General features: G+C 37.3%; 1 long non-coding RNA gene across 1 annotated transcript in view; it reads right to left on the bottom strand.

The window, feature by feature from the left end:
• LOC105539918 overlaps positions 1-8,070 on the bottom strand; it is an 83,825-nt gene extending 75,755 nt beyond the window's left edge. Inside the window, exon 1 of the long non-coding RNA XR_001006125.1 lies at positions 7,948-8,070. This is a non-coding gene — a long non-coding RNA (uncharacterized LOC105539918). The remainder of the gene's footprint in view (positions 1-7,947) is intronic.
• Between the last annotated feature and the right edge of the window lie 11,029 nt (positions 8,071-19,099).

Below are 19,099 nucleotides of genomic sequence, written 5' to 3'. Positions count from 1 at the left end.
GAACTCCTCCCAGCACAGATCACTCTCCAACGCGAATTGTGATGTTCGTTTCTTCTCCTTTGTTTTTTCTTCTCTTCTCCTTCTCCTATTTCTCCTCCTCCTTCTCTCCCCTGACAGGTGCCAGGGATGTCCTGCCAGGAGCATAGTGATTCCTTGCAGGAAAAGATGGAGAGAGATACAGAGGGGGAAGGATGACAAAAGGAAGAGAACAGGACAGGACTGGCAGCAGCTCTCCCCACCTCCTCTCCTCACTCTGTGCTCTTTAAAAACACTCCCTGAGTCATTTTCTTTTTAAAATCTCATTTCACCCGAATGAGTAAACACAATTAACCAAATGCAGTCATGTACTTATTGAATAAAGAAAAGCCGTGGCAGCTTTTCTGGAAAAAAAACACAAAAAAACAAAACAAAACAAAATGCAGCAACCCATTCTCCAGCCAGCAGTAACAAGGACTTAGAAGTGTAAGACTTTGCAGTATGAAGTGGGCTTTTGGCATTTTTTCCTGTCCCCTCCAGTGAGGGAAATGCCTTCTAGCTGATATTTCTGTCTTAGGAAAAAAGCAGAGAAAATGAAGATCGCCAGGACAGATAGGTTGGAAGAGAAAGCTTGGCTCCCAACTACTGTAGTGAAAGGCTTACACTGGGGTCGAGTAGAGTCCTTTTAGTTTCTGAACAGTAGAAAACGTTTTCCCCATTCCAGTGCTCCCTGATCAGGCCAAGGCCACCTGCTCCTCCTCCCATTGCACATGTGACGGCACCCACCCTGTAATAAAGGTCAGAAGAGTTGGTTGCATAAGCCTGATTAAACAGTTTGGACAAGCACCATGAGCTTTGGGGAATGAATCAGAGCCAGCCTTTGCCACTGTTCTTCAGCAAATTCCATTCCTCAGAGATTTATAGAGTGCCTGCTACCTGCAAGGTGCTATACTGTAAATTAAAATTTTAAAGGAATTCTTGCAACCTCTATTGCCTTTAATGGATAACCCCTGCGCAGGTAGAGTTACTCTTGTTATCAAATGATGAACTGAGGCCCAAAGAGGTTCTGTAACAGTGATGAGGTAGAGGAGTCTCTGAACCTGTGAGAAGAAATGCATTGCAGCCCTGGCTTTCAGCAGGCCAGTGTAGGAGCTGTGCAAGTCTTTCAACCACTTAGCCCTCAGTTCTTCAGCTATAAAGAGAAGGAGGGTTGGTCGGGTGCGGTGACTCACACATATAATCCCAGCACTTAGGGAGGCCGAGGGGGACCGATCAGCTGAGGTTGGGAGATTGAGACCAGCCTCACCAACATGGAGAAACCCCGTCTCTACTAAAAATACAAAATTAGCCGGGCGTGGTGGCGTATGCCTGTAATCCCAGCTACTCAGGAGGCTGAGGCAGGAGAATCACTTGAACCCGGGAGGCGGAGATTGCAGTGAGCCGAGATTATGCCATTGCACGCCAGCCTGGGCAACAAGAGTGAAATTCCATCTCAAAAAGAAAAAAAAAAAAAGAAAGAAGGAGAGTTGACCAAATGATCTCTACAAAGATGTCTTATGGTTTGTTTTTATCTTTTGTAGGTAATATTTATTGAGTACCTATTATGTGAAGTGAGTACCCATTTACACATATTGGTATTTTTAACATTCTATGATTTCTAAAGATCCCATACATTTAAAGTAATACTATATAAATAGTATAAGGAAACTTATTTACGTGGAAGAAATAAGGGAAAAGTGAACAGTACTTTCTTTCCTTTCTCAACTGGTGTTTCTTTAAGCCAAAATTTTGTCTCACCTCACCGTTCACTTTTAGTTTTATAGGGAATTTGGTGTGTGAGCCAGAACATCAAGACTTGTAGAGTAATTTTTGTTGTTATTTTAGATTGTAATGTAAAAAATCGTTACAGAGAGAAGACAATTTCGAGTCCATCCTAGGGGTGCCCCAGAAGGTTATACAAGCTTTCAACAAGTAGAAACCAAACATTCACTCTTTTAAAATTCCATTGTATACAGGCTTTATGATGTATATATTGTTCTCAGCTGTTACTGTGCATGTCTGTTGCAGTTTGCATTTGGAAAGTATTTTTATAATTATTTTGCTGACTCTGGTGATAACCTTCTAAATTAAGACTCAGCCTCAGTAATGGATGTTTTGACCCCACTTGCCAAGTCCACAAGCAGGAAATGAGTGAAGACCTCTGGTGGGAAAGGAACCTTTCTGTGTGTTTCTGGCAGGTAAACTGTCATCACATTTAATTGAGATTTGAGAAATGGGTAGCAAAACAGCAGTGAATGATGGCATTTGCAAATTAGTTGAAGCCAAGTGAATTTTTGCCTGGAGTGTTCTGACTGAAAAAATAAATACAAGAAAAATCAATGTTAGCAGAGAGAATCTTTCTTGTTTCCCTACTGATTTTCCATGAAGTAAAGTGTACATGTTGGATTCAGCTTAGAAATCACTATCTTTTTTTTTTTTTTTTTTTTTGGCCCTTTAAGGGAATCTGTCAAATTTCAGATGAGATGTTGTAGTAGAAACAATCTTCGAACTTACTGTACTGAACAAAGTAATGACTCAACCTGTATCTTCCCCTACTCAGCCCCGATATAGATTTTCCTTTTCCAAGGAATGATTGCAAATGTTTCTAAAGAAGTGGAAAAAAAGCTTTTCAATTTTCCTCCCTTTCCACTGTGATATGAACTAAATCATCAATACCTATTTCTGCCAGTAATTCACACTCATGGTTATCAATGAGCTTACGCCAAGCTCTGTTCTCAGCACATTCTTGTTGTGCTGTTATAAAATTTAAGTATGTGAGGTCAGTGCAAAAATAACAAACGGTGAAAGAATGTTACCTAACAAATCCTTTATTCTAAACATAATCATCTATAATATATATGTCTAGAAATCTGTAATAAGACAGTTCTCTCTATCCCCAGTGCAAATATTAAGATTGGTTAGATTTTTAGAAAATTTGCCATATAGTTAATATTAATCTGTTTTTGAGAGAACATTTCATATTTTCCAGATAACTGAGTATAGTGTTTTGGCTTTATAATTGCTTTAAATCAGCCACATGGAAAGATGATTAAGAACCTGTTTGTCTTTTCACATTTACATATACATGCAGAATATGTATACATATATAAAAATTAAAATTTTCTCTGATCATTCTCTAGATCAGTAAGTTACAGTAAATATTAAGCTTCACAAAGTAATGGGATTTTTTTCTATACCTAGTTTGTTCTTGATTCCAGTGATAAATAAGGAAAGAGATGATAATCCTTGTCATAAATGACAATTGATCTTTTCTTCTTTTCTATTTTTTCTTGAGACCGAGTCTTGCTCTGTCACCCAGGCTGGAGTGCAGTGGCACAATCTCGGCTCACTGCAAGCTCTGCCCCCGGGTTCACGCCATTCTTCTGCCTCAGCCTCCCAAGTCACTGGGACTACAGGCGCCCGCCACCATGCCCAGCTAGTTTTTTTTTTTTTTTTTTTTTTTTTTTTTTTTTTTTTGTATTTTTAGTAGAGACGGGTTTCACCGTGTTAGCCAGGATGGTCTCAATTGTCAATCTATGGACCTCGTGATCCGCCCACCTCGGCCTCCCAAAGTGCTGGGATTACAGGCGTGAGCCACCACGCCTGGCCTCTTCTTTCTTTCTTTCATCTTTCTAGCTTTCTTTCTTCTTTTCAAGGTCTGTGGCTAGAAACTAGAATTTTAGAATCAACATTTCCACTAGGATTCTTTTTAACTTTCCAGCTTTTACATTGGATAAGTCTCTTTATAAAATCAAAGGTGTTCTCATTTAAAGTGAAGTTTATTTCCAACGCTGACATAAAAGGTCTCACAATTTTCATTGCTATTTTCAGCCATGGAGCTGCAATAAACCCTTCTAAGTTTGTGTGCATAACAGGTATGGAATATAGTCATTTCCCCTACCATCAACAAAACAGAAAAAGAAAAAAGGGTTTCAGGAAAAAAAAATGAAGCATGTCTCATTTTTACAGGTCAAAAGTCATTTTCATCCCCTGAAAACGCTTTGAAAGTGGTCCAGATCTCAAATTACCATAATTTTCACCTACCCCTATGTAAGAAAAGGGAAGTAAAAGCAAAAGGAATCATAAACACCTCAGTGCAGGACATTCTTACTTTCCGTAGAATCTTTGCTGTTTCCAATTCCTACATGACTTCCCAGCACTTCTGCATCACTCTTCCCCTTATTCTTCTCTAATATGTTTCACATTGATTTTTTTTTTCAATTCTCTGCTGACTGCACAGTCTGAAAATTCTTTGACCTTAAAGTCGAGGTCAAGCTTGCATTCCTGGAGTAAACAAGAAAGAAAGATGGAGAAGAGAACTTAAAAGAAAACCATTTGACCAAGAAAAACTATGGAGCAAAATATGTATCCTATGAAAAGGGATAAAATAGTGTCTTTCTTCTGAGGGTTCTCTTTTTTTCTAAATTTGGCATTGAAGGTGAGGAATATTAATATAAACTACCAATGAAAGAAGAGAAAATTTTCCTCAAGTACTATTTGTGTGGAGACTAGTCTGGCATTAACCATTGCTATCACTATGTAGAATAATAGATCTGTTAGAATGAAACTTCTAACCATACTATTATGCTCGGGTAGTATACTGGAAAAGCAAGAACCGTACACTGTGACTCCAAGAAAAATGGAAACAAATTAATGCTGGAAAAATACATTTAAAAACCCACAAGTTTGAATAATCTTCTAAAATTGTTTTAGGTTTTAATAAAGACTTTATCTCTGTCCCAGGGTCTAGCTACAGCAATCTGACTTAACTGCTTAAAAAGATATTACATCTTGAAACATTCATAACTTTTATAACAAAGGCAGAAAAACAATCACATTTATAGGAAGATATTTTTTCTTTTTACATCCTACTCTGAACCAAAATTCTGACACAACTAACACTAAATGTGGACATCCAATGCAAGATTAACTCAGTTGAGTATGTGGGAGACCCTTTTTTTTTTTTTTTTTAACAAAGTCCCTCCACTGAAATACTGTGTCATTGCAAAAGCCTTTTCATGATCCAAATTTTAATTTAATGTGATATTATCCAGGAAACAGTTTCAGTAATAGGTTTGTGTTCACATGGACTACCTGGCTTGGCTTAGACGTTTGTCATAGAGTATGTGGTACATCTCTATCCATTGGAAGCATGTTTTTACTTAGATTAGAAACCTACATAGGATATTTGGTGAATATTATTGGTGCTTACCTGAAGTTCATTGCCTCTTCTTTCTTTTTTTAATAGAACCTAATTTTGTCCAGATATCCATCTTTCCTTCTCATAGTCATGAACCTCAACTCCAGGGGTAGCCTCATTGGAATATAGATTTACTCGTTGGTCTCTATTTCCCTTGCCAGTAGTTAATTCAAGAATGGACATGCAATGTAACTGTGGGCAATGAGACATGGAGAGAGGCTGTCAGAAAAAATTGAGAAAAAGAGAGAAGCAGCCAGGCGCAGTGGCTCACGCCTGTAATCCCAGTACTTTGGAAGGTCAAGGTGGGAGGATCTCTTGGGGTCAGGAATTCAAGATTAGGGTGGCCAATATGGTGAAACCCCGTCTCTACGAAAACACAAAAAATTAGCCGGGTGTGGCGGCATGTACTTGTAGTCCCAGCTACTTGGGAGGCTGAGGCAGGAGAATTGCTTGAACCCAGTAGGCGGAGGTTGCAGTGAGCCGAGATTGTGCCACTGCACTCCAGCCTGGGTGACAGAGCGAGATTCCTTCTCAAAAAAAAAGAGAGAGAGAGAAGCCTGAGAAGTGACTCTTTCTTCTTCTCCTGGGTATTATTGCCCATAAGTACACGGTTTAGATCTGGCATAGCCTTCTTGCTACCAATCTAAAGAGGAAACTAGCTCAAAAGATAGCAGCGTGAAGAAAAATTTTGTGTAAAAACCTAAATGTCATTGAGTCACAGTATCAACCAGCCCTGAAATTCACCCAACATGAGTCTTAGCTATGGGAGAAGTTATTATTGTCATTTTAGATACTTGGCATCTGAGATTCTATTCTTTGCAGCCAGTAGCAGGCTAACCAATTTCTCTTGGCTTCCTTCAATTGTATCCACCTTCCTGGCTTAGGCCTTTCAGAAGAAGAGAGAGTCCTAAGCAAATGTGTTTACCCTTGATTTTAACTTGAAACTTTCTGCCATTAACATGGGGAACAAGATAAATTTATAGAAATAAAAACAATATGATTTAACAATACCAAAACATTAATATCTGAAATGTCTCTTGGAGGGGTTACTTCATACGCCTGGCAATGTTGTCAATGTCAGGCTGACGAGTAGAGATGTGAACGACAAGGCATTTAAATGATCTGTGTTGTCATTTTTGCAACACGAGCTCACACAGATGATGGTCAATTTAATAAATCAAGTTGGACAAAAAAAATTCAGTCTGTCTCCACGACCTTTCTCAAACCTACTGTCAGAGTTTTCTTCTCCCCTCAATGACCTCTTGGGCAGATCCACAACTTTCTGCTTACTTTCAAGTACTATAGAACTTATTTTCAGGAACTAAAAAACTCTAACCCAATAAGACACCAAAACTTCAATTTCTTCTTGAAATCAATGTTTTTCCTCCCCAGCTCAAGTGCATTTGTGTCTTTCTTCATTGTCAAATGCCCTGTGCAGGACAGACGTTCCAAAAAGCCTTTTTCATGAAGCACCTCTGTTAATTCTTTGGAGACCCTTTCAGGGACTCATACATTTAACATTTCCTGATGCATGCAAAACACTCTCTCGTTAATCTTTTTAAGACCCTTGACTCCCGTACCGGAAGGTACTTGGGATTCCTTCATTCCAGCAAGCACCCCTCTTGGTGTGAAATGGTGTGAGGCCCTTTCAAATAACTTGCACTAACTTGCATAGTGCTAGCTGCCCTGCAGGAAAATGAACACATCCTTCTCCATCATGTTCTGAAACTTCAAGCACTGCTGCCTTTTGGCCTCACTCTGTCATGCTGTGCATCTTCAGCCACCTCATACCTGTGATTTCTCCTGCAGAGTCAGGCACCAGGCCCTGTGCTGCCTGCACTCAAGCACTGCCTGGCCAAACACTGAAACTGTTAACCACATGTGCCCATTGAACACTTGAAATGTGCTAGTCCAAATTGAGATCTCAAAGCCTTAGTATAAAACAAAACAAAACAAAACAAACACACACACACCACACACAGCAAGATGTCTCATTACTAATTTTTATATCAACCCCGTGATAGTATTTTGGATATATTGGATTAAATAAAATGTATTAGTAAAATTAATCACCCATTTCCTTTCACTGTTTTTTAAATAGGCTACTAACAAATAAATTACATGTGTGGCTCACATCATATTTCTATTGGCCTGCACTTCTCTAGAGCCTTGGAAACAAAGAGTGCCCCCAACCAGAGCACTGGCATTGCCCAGGAGCCTCTTAGTTATACAGAGCTTAGACTGGCAGTAGCGCCCAGAATTGTCATTTTAACCAGATCTCTAGGTGAAGTTCTGATGTAGGGTAGAGGTACTTAATCGGAGGTCTGAGCACTCATGTTGATTCTTAAGAGTCTGTTACCAGTTCATGACAAAATAAGTGCAGGAATTAAGAGTACTGTTCAGAAATTTTTATAGCAATTTGATGTTACAATACAGAGTATGTAACCTCTGAACATCGTGTTCGTTTCATTTTTCTAAAAATTCAGTTCTGGTAAATCTATAAACCTGTCCATGATGGATTGGAAATTAAAACAGGTTGGTCCTTTATCACAGAAAGTTTGCAAAGTCCTGCTCTAGAGGGCACCCTTCAAACTCTCTGAGGAAATTTCTCGAACTCTGTAAGATGGCAGTATTCCCTGCTAGTGAAACTCCCTGTCCTCACCACCTTTGCTCCAGAGGGTTTTCCCTCAAATTCCTCCCTTGGATCAAGACGAAGTCACATAACAGCTTACCCTTCCGTGCCACAGTGCTCTCTTTTCCTGCAATTTTCTTCCCAGGCATTCTTTGGAGTGACAATATTTGATGATTGGCCAACACCTTAGCACATCCTATGGGGAACATGTCTAAGTACCTTTCTTCAGAATGTACAATGCAATTGTCACAAGTTGCCCTCAGTTTTGAAAGTTAGCCCAAATTCCAAAGCAGTAGGAAAGTTCCCAGTCTGTATCCAATCAAGGCAATGACTCCCAAATTTTCTGGGGAACTTATTTTGGGCTCTGGCATTTTCTGTTTTGTCTTTTCCTCCATCAAAACACTCCTCCAATTTCCCCACATGAGTTCAAGTAGTCTTGGCAATCAATCCTAATTTGAAAGTTTTAATTGGAATAATATGTAATCTTTCTTAAATATTATACTCTAGGCTTCTTCTACAGTTTAAGGAAAATCTTGTAGATGTGCCCAACACATTTTATTAAGATACAGATATATGTAACTCAGTGCATATTACATATTCCTGGTAAATGGAAATTTAAACCTCTTTTTTGGTCAATTTAAGGTCCACAAGCAGTTCACCATTTAATCTTATGGCTTATTTTGTATAAACAAAGTCTTCTTTATTAAATGAAGAATCACTTTCTAATTTTCAATTTTAACAACATAATCACAGATTTCCATGCACCAAATTTATTTAAAGAAAAATACACCTGAGTTTTCAATTTATACCCATATTAGTATTTTATTAATAGTTTGAATGTTAAGTGGCAACCACATTCCAACAACCCTGAAAAATTCATAATTTCTTTACGACTTTTAAGAGCTTTGCTTCTTGCCATGATCCTTTCAACAGATTTATAAGTGTAAGCAATTCAATTTTTTAAAGAAAGTAATGGATATTTATCGATTTCTTAATATGCACTAGGCACCCTATTATAATGCACTCTTTTGTACTAAATCTACAAAAATGAATAAAACATGTCCTTCTCTTGTGGAACTCAAGAGTCTGGGCGATGAGACAGACTCCTACACAGAAAATACAACACAATGTCAGGGATTGTAAGACAGTATTTTGTGCAGGATTCTGTGGGGGTAGAAGGAAGGGGCCCTTAACTCCTAAGGAGATTAGGGAAAGGCTTCCTGGGGAAGATGATGCCTAGAACTAGAACTAGAAAGGATCATAGTAGGTTTTTCAGGTTAAAAAAAAAAAAGTTTGCAAAACATTCAAGGCAGTGGGTACTGCATGATTAAATATTCAAAGGCATGAAACAGTCTAAAAGTTTTCAAGCTAAGTAGGTTAAAATGAGGCTGAAGAACAAAGAGAAACCAGGTGATGGAGACCCTGAATGTTACACCTAGGAGCATGAACTTGACCCAACAGGTGTCGCAGGCTGTGAAAGTGGTTCAAGCTTGTAATGCCATAGTTGCCCATTGGTTTCTCTTCTGGTCTAATTTTGCAATGATTTCCATAGAAGATCTTTAATATAAACCTTTGTTGAGTTCAAGGCCACATATAGAAATCAGAAAGAATGATAGTGTCAGTGAAACAAGCAATACATAAAAGAAGCAGGAATACTCTCTAGCTCCCTTCATGAGTAAGATAATTGCCTTAACTGTTTATCGCACTAAGATCCATTTTCATATGGCATTCTATTTTCTAGAGCAACTTTGTGAAATACATTAGGCAGATATCATTTTTTCCACTTTAGTTGAGAAAATTGCCACCAAGAGAGATAAAGTCAGAACAGTAGTAAATGCCAGAGGAAGAAGATGGAATCAGGTCTTTAAATTGCAAATTCTTTGCTCTTCTCCTTCACAAGGAAATGGAATCTATGCTAATGAAATTCCTTGCCAAATTTAAGAGGTGATTGTTGATAATGAATGCCATAGGTAACATTACCCTGACACACATGCTTTGTAAATTTGTCTAAACTAAGTTTGCTATGTAAATGATACTGTTAATAATGATTTAAAACTAATAATTTATTGAGCACCAGAAAGTGACTATTTTTCTTCCTTTGTTAGCCTTTTATTCTACAAATTTTCCTCTAAGAATCGCTTTAGCTACATCTCACAAATATTGATATTTTGTGATTTTATTATCATTTAGTTCAAAATATTTTCTGACTTCTCTTGTGAGTACTTCTTTGATCTGTGGGTTATTTGGCAGTGTGCTGTTTAATTTCCAAATGTATGAACGTTTGCTTGCTCTCATTTTGTTACTGATTCCTAATTCAGTTACACTGCGGTCAGGGAACATACTCTGTAAGATTTTAGTCTTTTCAAATTGATTGAGATTCCTATTAAGGTCTGGAATATGATCTAGGTGAATAGTCCATGAGTACTGGAAGGAATGTGCGCTCTGCAATTATCAGGTACAGTGTTCTATCAATAGTGACTAGATTCAGGCAGTTGATGATGTTCAGATCTTGAGTATATATAGTCTTCCTAAAGTTTCGGTCTGCTCATTCTGTCAATGAGCAGAAATAATTACTGAGAGAAGATGTCTAGAACATCCAACTGAAATTCTAGATTTATATGTATTTTCCTAAAGTTATGTCAGGTTTTTACTTCAGGTATTATGAAGTTCTTTTATTAGATGCCTACACATTTAAGAGTTTTATGTCTTACTGATGAATTGGGCCTTTTATTATTGTGAAAGGATCCTCTTTACCTCTGGTAATAACCTTGGTCTGACAAGATTATTATTATGACATGATAATCCACTCTGTCTGATATTAATATAGCCAGGCCAGCTTTCTTATGTTTACTTTTGGCATGGGTTATCTTTTGCCATGCTTTTATTTTTAGTCCATGCTATTGCCCTTACTTGCAACATCCACTGGGGATGTAGAGAGTTGGAAAGAGTGCTGCTCCATCTTTAGCGCAGAAACAACAGCAACAAAGGACATATGTATCATTTCCAATGCTATTTACTCCATTCCACAGTCCTAATTTCATTTTCTTCAAGTAGAAGAACTTCCTTGAGTATTTCTTGCAGCTTAATTCTGCTGGTGACAAATTCTCTCACCTTTTGCTTTGTGAAAATGTCTTGTAATGCAGGTCCACTAAAGATGAATTCTGAATTCTCTCAACTTCTGCTTATGTGAAAATGTCTCCATTGCACCTTTAGATTTTATTTTTATTTTTTAATGACAGTAAGGAAATAATAAATGCATGAGGTAATGGACATGTTAAATACCCTGATTTGGTTTTACACAATGTATACATGTATCAAAGCGTTACACTGTACCCCATAAATATGTACAATTTCACCTTTATTTTTGAAGGATATTATATTAGTTTTCCATTGCTGCCATAACAAATGACCATGAATTTAATGCCTCAAAACAGCAAAAATTTATTACTGTATAGTTCAGAAATCCAACCTGGGTCTCACTGGGCTAAAATCAATGCATCAGCAGAGCTGTGTTCTTTCTGGGAGCTCTAGGACAGAATCCATTTCCTTGTCTTTTCAAGCTTCTAGAGGCCACCTGCATTCCTTGGCTCATGGCCATCCTCAAAGCCAGCAATGTCGCATCTCTCTGACCTTTCTTACACAGTCACGTCTCCCTCTAACCACAGCTGGGATAGATTCTCTTCTTTTAAATACCCATGTGATTATACTTGGCCCACCAAGATAATTCAGAATAAATATCCCTATCCCAAAGTCTGCAACTTTAATCACATCTGCAAAGGTCCCCTTTGTCAGGTAAGGTAACATATTCACAGGTTCTGGGGATGAGACTATGGTGGACATTTTTAGGAGAGGGGAAGGGGGCATTATTCTGCCTATCACAGCATTTAATCAGAGTATGAAATTTAAAGTCACTGATTATTCCCCTCCTTTCAACACTTTTAAAGTGTGATTTCATTGTATTTAAGTCCCCACTGTCTGAGAAAGCAGCTATCTTTTGTATCACTGCTCTTTCGTACTAATAATTACTTTTCTCTTTAACTTTGGTTTCCAGCAGCTTGAATATGACATGCTTAGGTGTGGTTTTATTTGTAGCTATCCTTGTGCTCAGTTTCTTGGATTTATAAGTTGGTATGTCCTTTAAAATGTAGGTATTTTTTAGTTTCTACTTTTCAGATACATTTTCTACTTAATTCTCTTTTGTCTCTTTCTCTGGGATTTCAATATCCACATATCTTACACCAGTCAATATTGAGACCAGTCACTGAGACCACCACTCTTCTTGGCTCCTCCTCCCTGCCCAGTGACAAGAAGGTGCCCCCAAGGGAGAAAGCAGAGTCCATCGTGGCACTGACTTCCCAGGCTCTCAATACTACATTGATTGTTTTCTAATGCCTGGAAAAAGTTACCTCGTGTATTTTGCTCGGTTTTATAGTTGCTTTTTGGCAGGAGATATGGATTGGTACCAGTTATTCTCTCATGGATGAAAATATACTTTGCCAAGAGTAGTTTTTAAAGAACAGTTTATAAGCTGGTCTTACAGCCAGAATAGGAAATCAACTTTTCTCTGACATTCTTGCCATTGGTTCAATTCACCCAAGCCATTTTTCCATTTCATAACATTGACAGGAAATGTAATAGATAAGTGTAGGTTAAAGATTGTTCTAAACATGTAATTTCATGGCAATATTAGATGAAATTTTTGCAGATTTGTATACAACTCCAGTATCAAAATTATTTATCTTCTTTTTATTCCAAGACAAAAGATATTTTTACAAAAATTTCTCATAAACAAATTTAGAGGCAACCACATTGTTGACACATCTCATCTATAATTTTGCTCCACCAATCTGGCAAAGTACCTGTACTTCTTACTGTAACCAAAAAGACAAATAGATAAAATGCAGTGCTCACATTTCAGATAGCTTACAGATGCAGTAAAATATATATATATAGAAAGAAGTCAACAATATAAAGTGAATTTATCCAATTTACCAAACACCATTACCCTTTCCAGCTACTGTGACCTCTGACTCAACATGCAATTGTTAAGCATCTATTTTTCACAAACCACAATGCTAGGGGCTGTACCATGTATGTGACTAGATTCTGCCATAGCCAGAGAACAGTCTTTAAAAACAAATCTTAGTTTGGATACTAGTTTCACTGTAACCTAGGAATTTAACATCCTTGGGCTTTCACTTTTAGCTCTTGTAATATTAGCTTAAACATAACTACCCTGTATGGTTGTGTAAAGTTAAATGCAACAACTTCACACCAGCACCCCCTTTCTACCCACAATCCCCTAGAAGTTATGATTAGGATAATTATTTTCAGTCTGTTTCCTATTGAGTTCTAGCATTCCTCTTAAGTAGCTCTTGGGATGGCGGAATATATAGACACTGTTTAAACCTTTTATCTCTTTATTGTATTCTGGGTTGACATAAATATTTTTAAAACAGACTCCAGCCTTTTATTTACATATTTATTTATTGAAAAAGACATTTAAGCTGAGTGCAGTGGTGCACACTCGTAGTCCCAGCTACTCAGGTGAGTGAGGCAGAAGGATCACTTGAGCCCAGGAGTTATTTGAAAGTTAGCCTGAGCAGCACAGTGAGATGCCATCTCAAAAAAGAAAAGGAAAGAAAGGAAATGTCCTACTTCTCTCACTATTATTTGTGTCTCTCTAGAAGCCAATACTTGGAGAAAAGTTAGAGATGAGGGATAATAATCTTCTTCCTCTTCCCCTCCATTTCAGTCTCTCTCACCTCTTTTCTTCATGGATGAGTAAGCTCAAAATTCTCCCTTCAACATAGATACTTTACAGAAGCTCCATCTGGAGTAAATGGGGAAGTAAAAATTACTGCAAGAAGAAGGTACGAGATCAGACCATATTACCCAGCATTAACAATAAAGTTTAACACATTTCTATGACCTGTGATGTCTTTAAATATGTCCATAGACATCATTTTGGGTGAGCCTACAGCCAATTTGACTACAAAAAAATGAGGAAAGAATTATTATCTCCATTAAACAAATAGAGAAGCTGAGTTTTCATGGGACCTAGAGAAAAGAGAAAATAGAAGAGAGAAGGCATTTTGCTGTCTCGCAATTGACATTCTGTTTTTGGCCTATCCACCAAAATATACGCCAATCAACTGAAGCATTATTAATGCATTATCAACACCAGGAAAATGCTAGAAATATGTATGTCAGATGAGTATTTCTCATTGTATTTTAAATATTTATCATCAGACTGCAGTATATTCAGTTTCTTCCTTTCATCTCTCCAGAACGAGAATTATTCACAATAAACTTTACCTTTAAATTCTTATTTAAACAAGTGAGTACCCCACAACAGTATTTGTTGACACTTCTCTTGAACTATTTTCTTTCTACTTCTCCATGTAACTCAAAGCCTATTAAGAAAAAAATTTGAGCCAAAATCCTTAATTTAACAAAGCAGGTAAAGAATGAAAATTGTATCGTTCAAAACAACAATGATCAAGCAACAAAGAACCCTCAGTCAGAGTTCAGAGGATGTTTATGCACTAAGAGGAAACGCTGTCTTTGGCATGAAGAGGGGTTATTGAAATGATCTAATTTCAGACAAGGTACATAACTGAAGTTGTAGTCCAAGTTTATTGTAGTTCCGTATCTTTTTAATTAGGTAATTTTAAGTTTATAGTTTTGAATCATCAGGGAAAAAAATTGCAACATAGTCCGTTTAGAGTCAAGGCATACTGCTGACACATTCAAAGAGTCCTGAACTTCATAAATAAACACTGCCAATGTTTATTTCAAAACATCTGAGAACAAGGAAACACAGTGACTCTCTGAATGCTTCAGATTGGAACTATTTGTGCTGAATCATCATTATCTGTGGATCCCTTCTGAGATACAGTGGAGTGTGTTCAGTACCTGCCAAATGCACAGATATGAATAATTATGGAAGGAGAATCTCATTACAAAACTTTTTTCTACCTAAAATGCCACCAAAAAAAATCTGGAAAAATAATTTTCTCTATAACTAGGTAAAATGGCTTTTACTTTCAGGGCTCTTAGAAATAACTTTTTCAAAGAGAAAACTCATACAAATTGAATCTGGAATCTTGTTTCTTTATTTCTATTACATTTGGTGAGGAGGTGTTTTGTTTGTTTTGTTTGTTTGTTTGTTTGTTTGTTTTGGACTTGCCATGACTTTATAAATTGAGTCTATAAGGCTAGCTTCTGAGGTCCTTTCTATACCTCATAGAAACCGATTCAATGGTTTTTACCAGCGTAAATGGTGGGGATATTTTGACTACACCGGCCAAATGACTGGACAATACCTTAGGCTTGCTAATGGGAAAACAGCAAACAATTTTCTGTTAATATGTGTTATTCCACAGGAAAAGATTATGAAAACTGTAATATTTGTCATTCTATAGCTAGTGTACAGTCTCACAAATATTATTAGCATTAACTCTCAGAGTTTAAGCAAATATTATATTCATGTCCAGGAATAAACAGAAAATAACATTGTACACATCCTGAAATTTTCCTTTTAATGAGTTGTCCAAATTGTTCTCAGAGGTTGGGACTTGAAAGCAGCTTATGTGATTTTCTCTCATTTCCTTCATGCAATTCAGCATTTCAGAAACATTTATCATCAATTAATATGTGATAGACCCCATACCGGGCCTCGGGAGTGGAGAATGGGCTATGATCGCTGTCATTAAGATTGTCATTATCTAGCAGATAGAAACAGGTTTGTAAAGAAAAAGTTAAGTATGTGTGATAAATCCATAAGATACAATGAGGATTCAAAGGAAAGACATTTTTGGAATGTGCTAGTAGAATCGTTGACTCTCAGTAGAGTAGGTTGGATTTTTTCTTGATTCTTCAAATAAAATTATTCTTCTATGACATTCTCAAAAAGACTAAGTTGGAAATAATTTTAAAATATGACAAACTGGAACAAATATTAAAATTTTAGTGTTAACTCATACTCTAAAAGCTGATCATTTGTTAACTCTATTTTATGAAATATAGCACACCTCTTAGAAGAGATACATTTATAAAGTGTCTTTCATTTTTATAGCACAGGGTGTTCCATTTAGGGCCAGTCTCGCAAGTCAGAGTTGGGAAATTTTCCCACAGGAATGACACATAACTGTATCAAGGATTTTGAAGAAAAGAGTGTTTGGAATAGCACCCACGTAGAGAGAACAGAGTGATCAAAAATCAAAGGATCAAAAAAAAGAACACTCACTTCAAATAACTGCAAATTAAAATTTTCCTTTTTGCCAGTTATGGTTCTTCACACCAGATTCTACCTTTTTGTGAATAGACCTCGCTTGTGTTTTCATTTTCTTACGTTATCGCAATTCATGGCTGAAGGAAAATTCACAGCATGGCATCACTCTTCAGATGTTAGTAAAAAAAATCTACAGACTTGAAACTTTTTTTTCTGTCTAAACAGAATTCTTTCTTCTCTGTGAGTCCTTTCAGGCTCAGCTCCTTATCTGAGTTCAGTAGCAGGTATATTTCCTTAAGGACATCAAAATGTACAGTTTTCTCACTAATTAGCCATTTTAATAGCTAAAGTTAAAAAAAAAATACTGAAAAAACCAAGTGTCGGTGAGAACAGGAGCACCTGGAACTTTCTTCCTTTGCTGTTGGGAATATGTAACAGTCCAACAACTTTGGAAGATGATTTGGCAGTCTCCTAAAAAATTAAACACACCCCATGGCTCACCAACTCCACTCTTTGATATGCAAGCAAGAGAAATGCATGTGTATGTCTATCTTAAAAATAAACAAAATGAAATAAAATTTATGTTAAGAATATTTATAGAAGCCTTTTTATAGCCATAAACTAGAAAAAAAAATTGAAAGTTTTTTCTAGTCTTCACCAGAGTGAAGGACTGGTGACAATTCTCTAGTTCATCAATGAGAGAATAGAAAAATACCATGTATATCTACACAATGGAATACTTTCAGCAATTTAAAAAGAGCAAATTACTAATACATCAATATAGATGAACCTCAAAAATTCTGTGTTAAACAAAAGAAAGCAGAAAAAATACATACTGTATTATGTAATTATTTAGCTCAAGAAGAAACAAAACTAATCTATGGAGATAGAAGTCAGAACAATGGTTTCCTCTGAGGTGGAATATTGCCTGGGAAGGGCCATGGTGAAACTTTCTAAGTTGATGGAAATTATTTTAATCTTTATCTAGGAGTGATTACAAGAGGATATAGATATGTTTGAAGTCAATCAACTTATAAGTTAAGATTTGGGCATTTTACTGTAGTAAGTTATACTTTAAGAAAGGAGACTGCAAAATTCCTAAATATTTTTAAAGAGTCTAACTTTTATATTGGAGAACAGCAAAAAACATAAAGACAATATGTGACTGAAGTTTTAATCAAAGAACATAAAAAACTTCTCCATGTCTGGCAAATCCAATGAGCCAAGTAAAAAGGCACAACTATGACTACTTTCTGCTTAAAAATGAATGGTTAAAAACTGAGAAAATAATCAGTGTAAACATGAGGATAACTGTTCAGTGAAAACCTTGACTGAATTTACAGATAAACTGGTCCGGTTTTCAATCAGAGAAACTGGCTACTTCAAGTATGTTAGGCAAAGTGGCCTAGGATATCCAAGAAGAAAAAGTTTGTGAACTTTGCACAATAATCTGAATTGGCCAGTAGTGGTACTCAGATGTGACCCTAAACAACACAGAAGAGAAAGATTAGTGGCATACAGAACTTCAAAATCATCTGCAGCTACTTTGTCTGAAAGGGGAGTTGATTGGGGTAAGAAGCCACACACGTTTATGAGGAGAAACTAGTGGTTTGACTGGACGGTCAGAGCCCTTGAAAAAGAAAGACTGAATGACTGCTGACAAGGAAGTTTGATCTCCCCATTAGATAAACTTTACTACTGATATGACAGTCTGCATAGGGATTCCAGGGAAATTCTTTTTTTTGAGATGGAGTTTTGCTCTTGTTGCCCAGGCTGGAGTGCAGTGGTGTGATCTCAGCTCACTGCAACCTCCACCTCCTGGGTTCAAGTGATTCTCCTGCCTCAACCTCCCAAGTAACTGGTATTACAGGTGCCTGCCACCACACTCAGCTATTTTTTGTATTTTTAGTAGAGATGGGATTTCACCATCTTGGCCAGACTGGTCTTGAACTCCTGACCTCGTGATCCACCTGCCTCGGCCTCCCAAAGTCCTGGGATTACAGGCATGAGCCGCCGCGCCTGGCCTCCACGAAAATTCTTACATTTCATCTATGCCTCCCAATACAAAGATTGTTCCCTGAAAATTCAGGCCTATTGTCCTAGGCATCCACAGAAACCTTTTCCAATACCACCACGTCTTTTTTTGTCATTTGACTCATGGGACTACAACCAGAAAGTCAAGAGGTAGTCTTGCATGATCGTGGGGTCTTAATTCAGACTTCCGGCAGCAACATTCTTCTGTTGCATACAAAAACCACTGAAATAAAGGATCCTAGACTCATAGGGGTGGGGACAAAAATAAAAAATAAAAATAAAATAAAAACCTTAGAAGTGGGTGATTAGGTGTCATCAGCAAACACATCACCCATTCTCCATTCATTGTTCCCAGATCTAGCCTTTCTAGTCAGGGGAGGAAGCTAGGCACTTCAGCCACAGGAATAACAGAAAATGACTAAGACTTGGGCAGTGGAAAATGCAGCCAAGATTCTCACTTCTACGTCTCTTTCCTGCACCCTGCATTCCCATGCCGCCACATTTTAAAGTAGCCCTCTGTTACAACAGCCCCCCGCTTTGCTCATATTCCCTCTGCTGAAATGTTCTTCCCTCAAATATCCATGCGGCTCATTTCTTCATTTCCTTGAGTTTTTGGTCAAATGTCACATTCCCAGGAAATTCTGCCCTTACCACCTCACTTAAAAATTACAAATCCCCTGGCCCCTGAAACCACCCTGCCCCCCAAACCCACTTAACACCCTGGGCCCTTCTTCCTCTGCTTCAGTAGGTGTCCCTATCCCTTATCACACTGTAGCATACTACAGAATTCACTTATTTATTTATTTATGTTTATTTTCCATCTTCTTCCACTAGAAAGTAATCTCCATCTTCTTTTTTCACTCATGTATTCCAGGTCCCCATAACTGCAGCTGGGACTCAATCAATGCTCACTAAATATGTGTTGAATTATTCTGCTGAATGAGTAAATAAATGTCAAAGACTGAAAGCTATGAAGGTGCAG

The sequence above is a fragment of the Mandrillus leucophaeus genome, unplaced genomic scaffold (assembly GCF_000951045.1).
Source record: "Mandrillus leucophaeus isolate KB7577 unplaced genomic scaffold, Mleu.le_1.0 Scaffold211, whole genome shotgun sequence".
Lineage (NCBI taxonomy): Eukaryota > Metazoa > Chordata > Mammalia > Primates > Cercopithecidae > Mandrillus > Mandrillus leucophaeus.
This window is presented reverse-complemented; position numbering and strand designations above follow the sequence as displayed.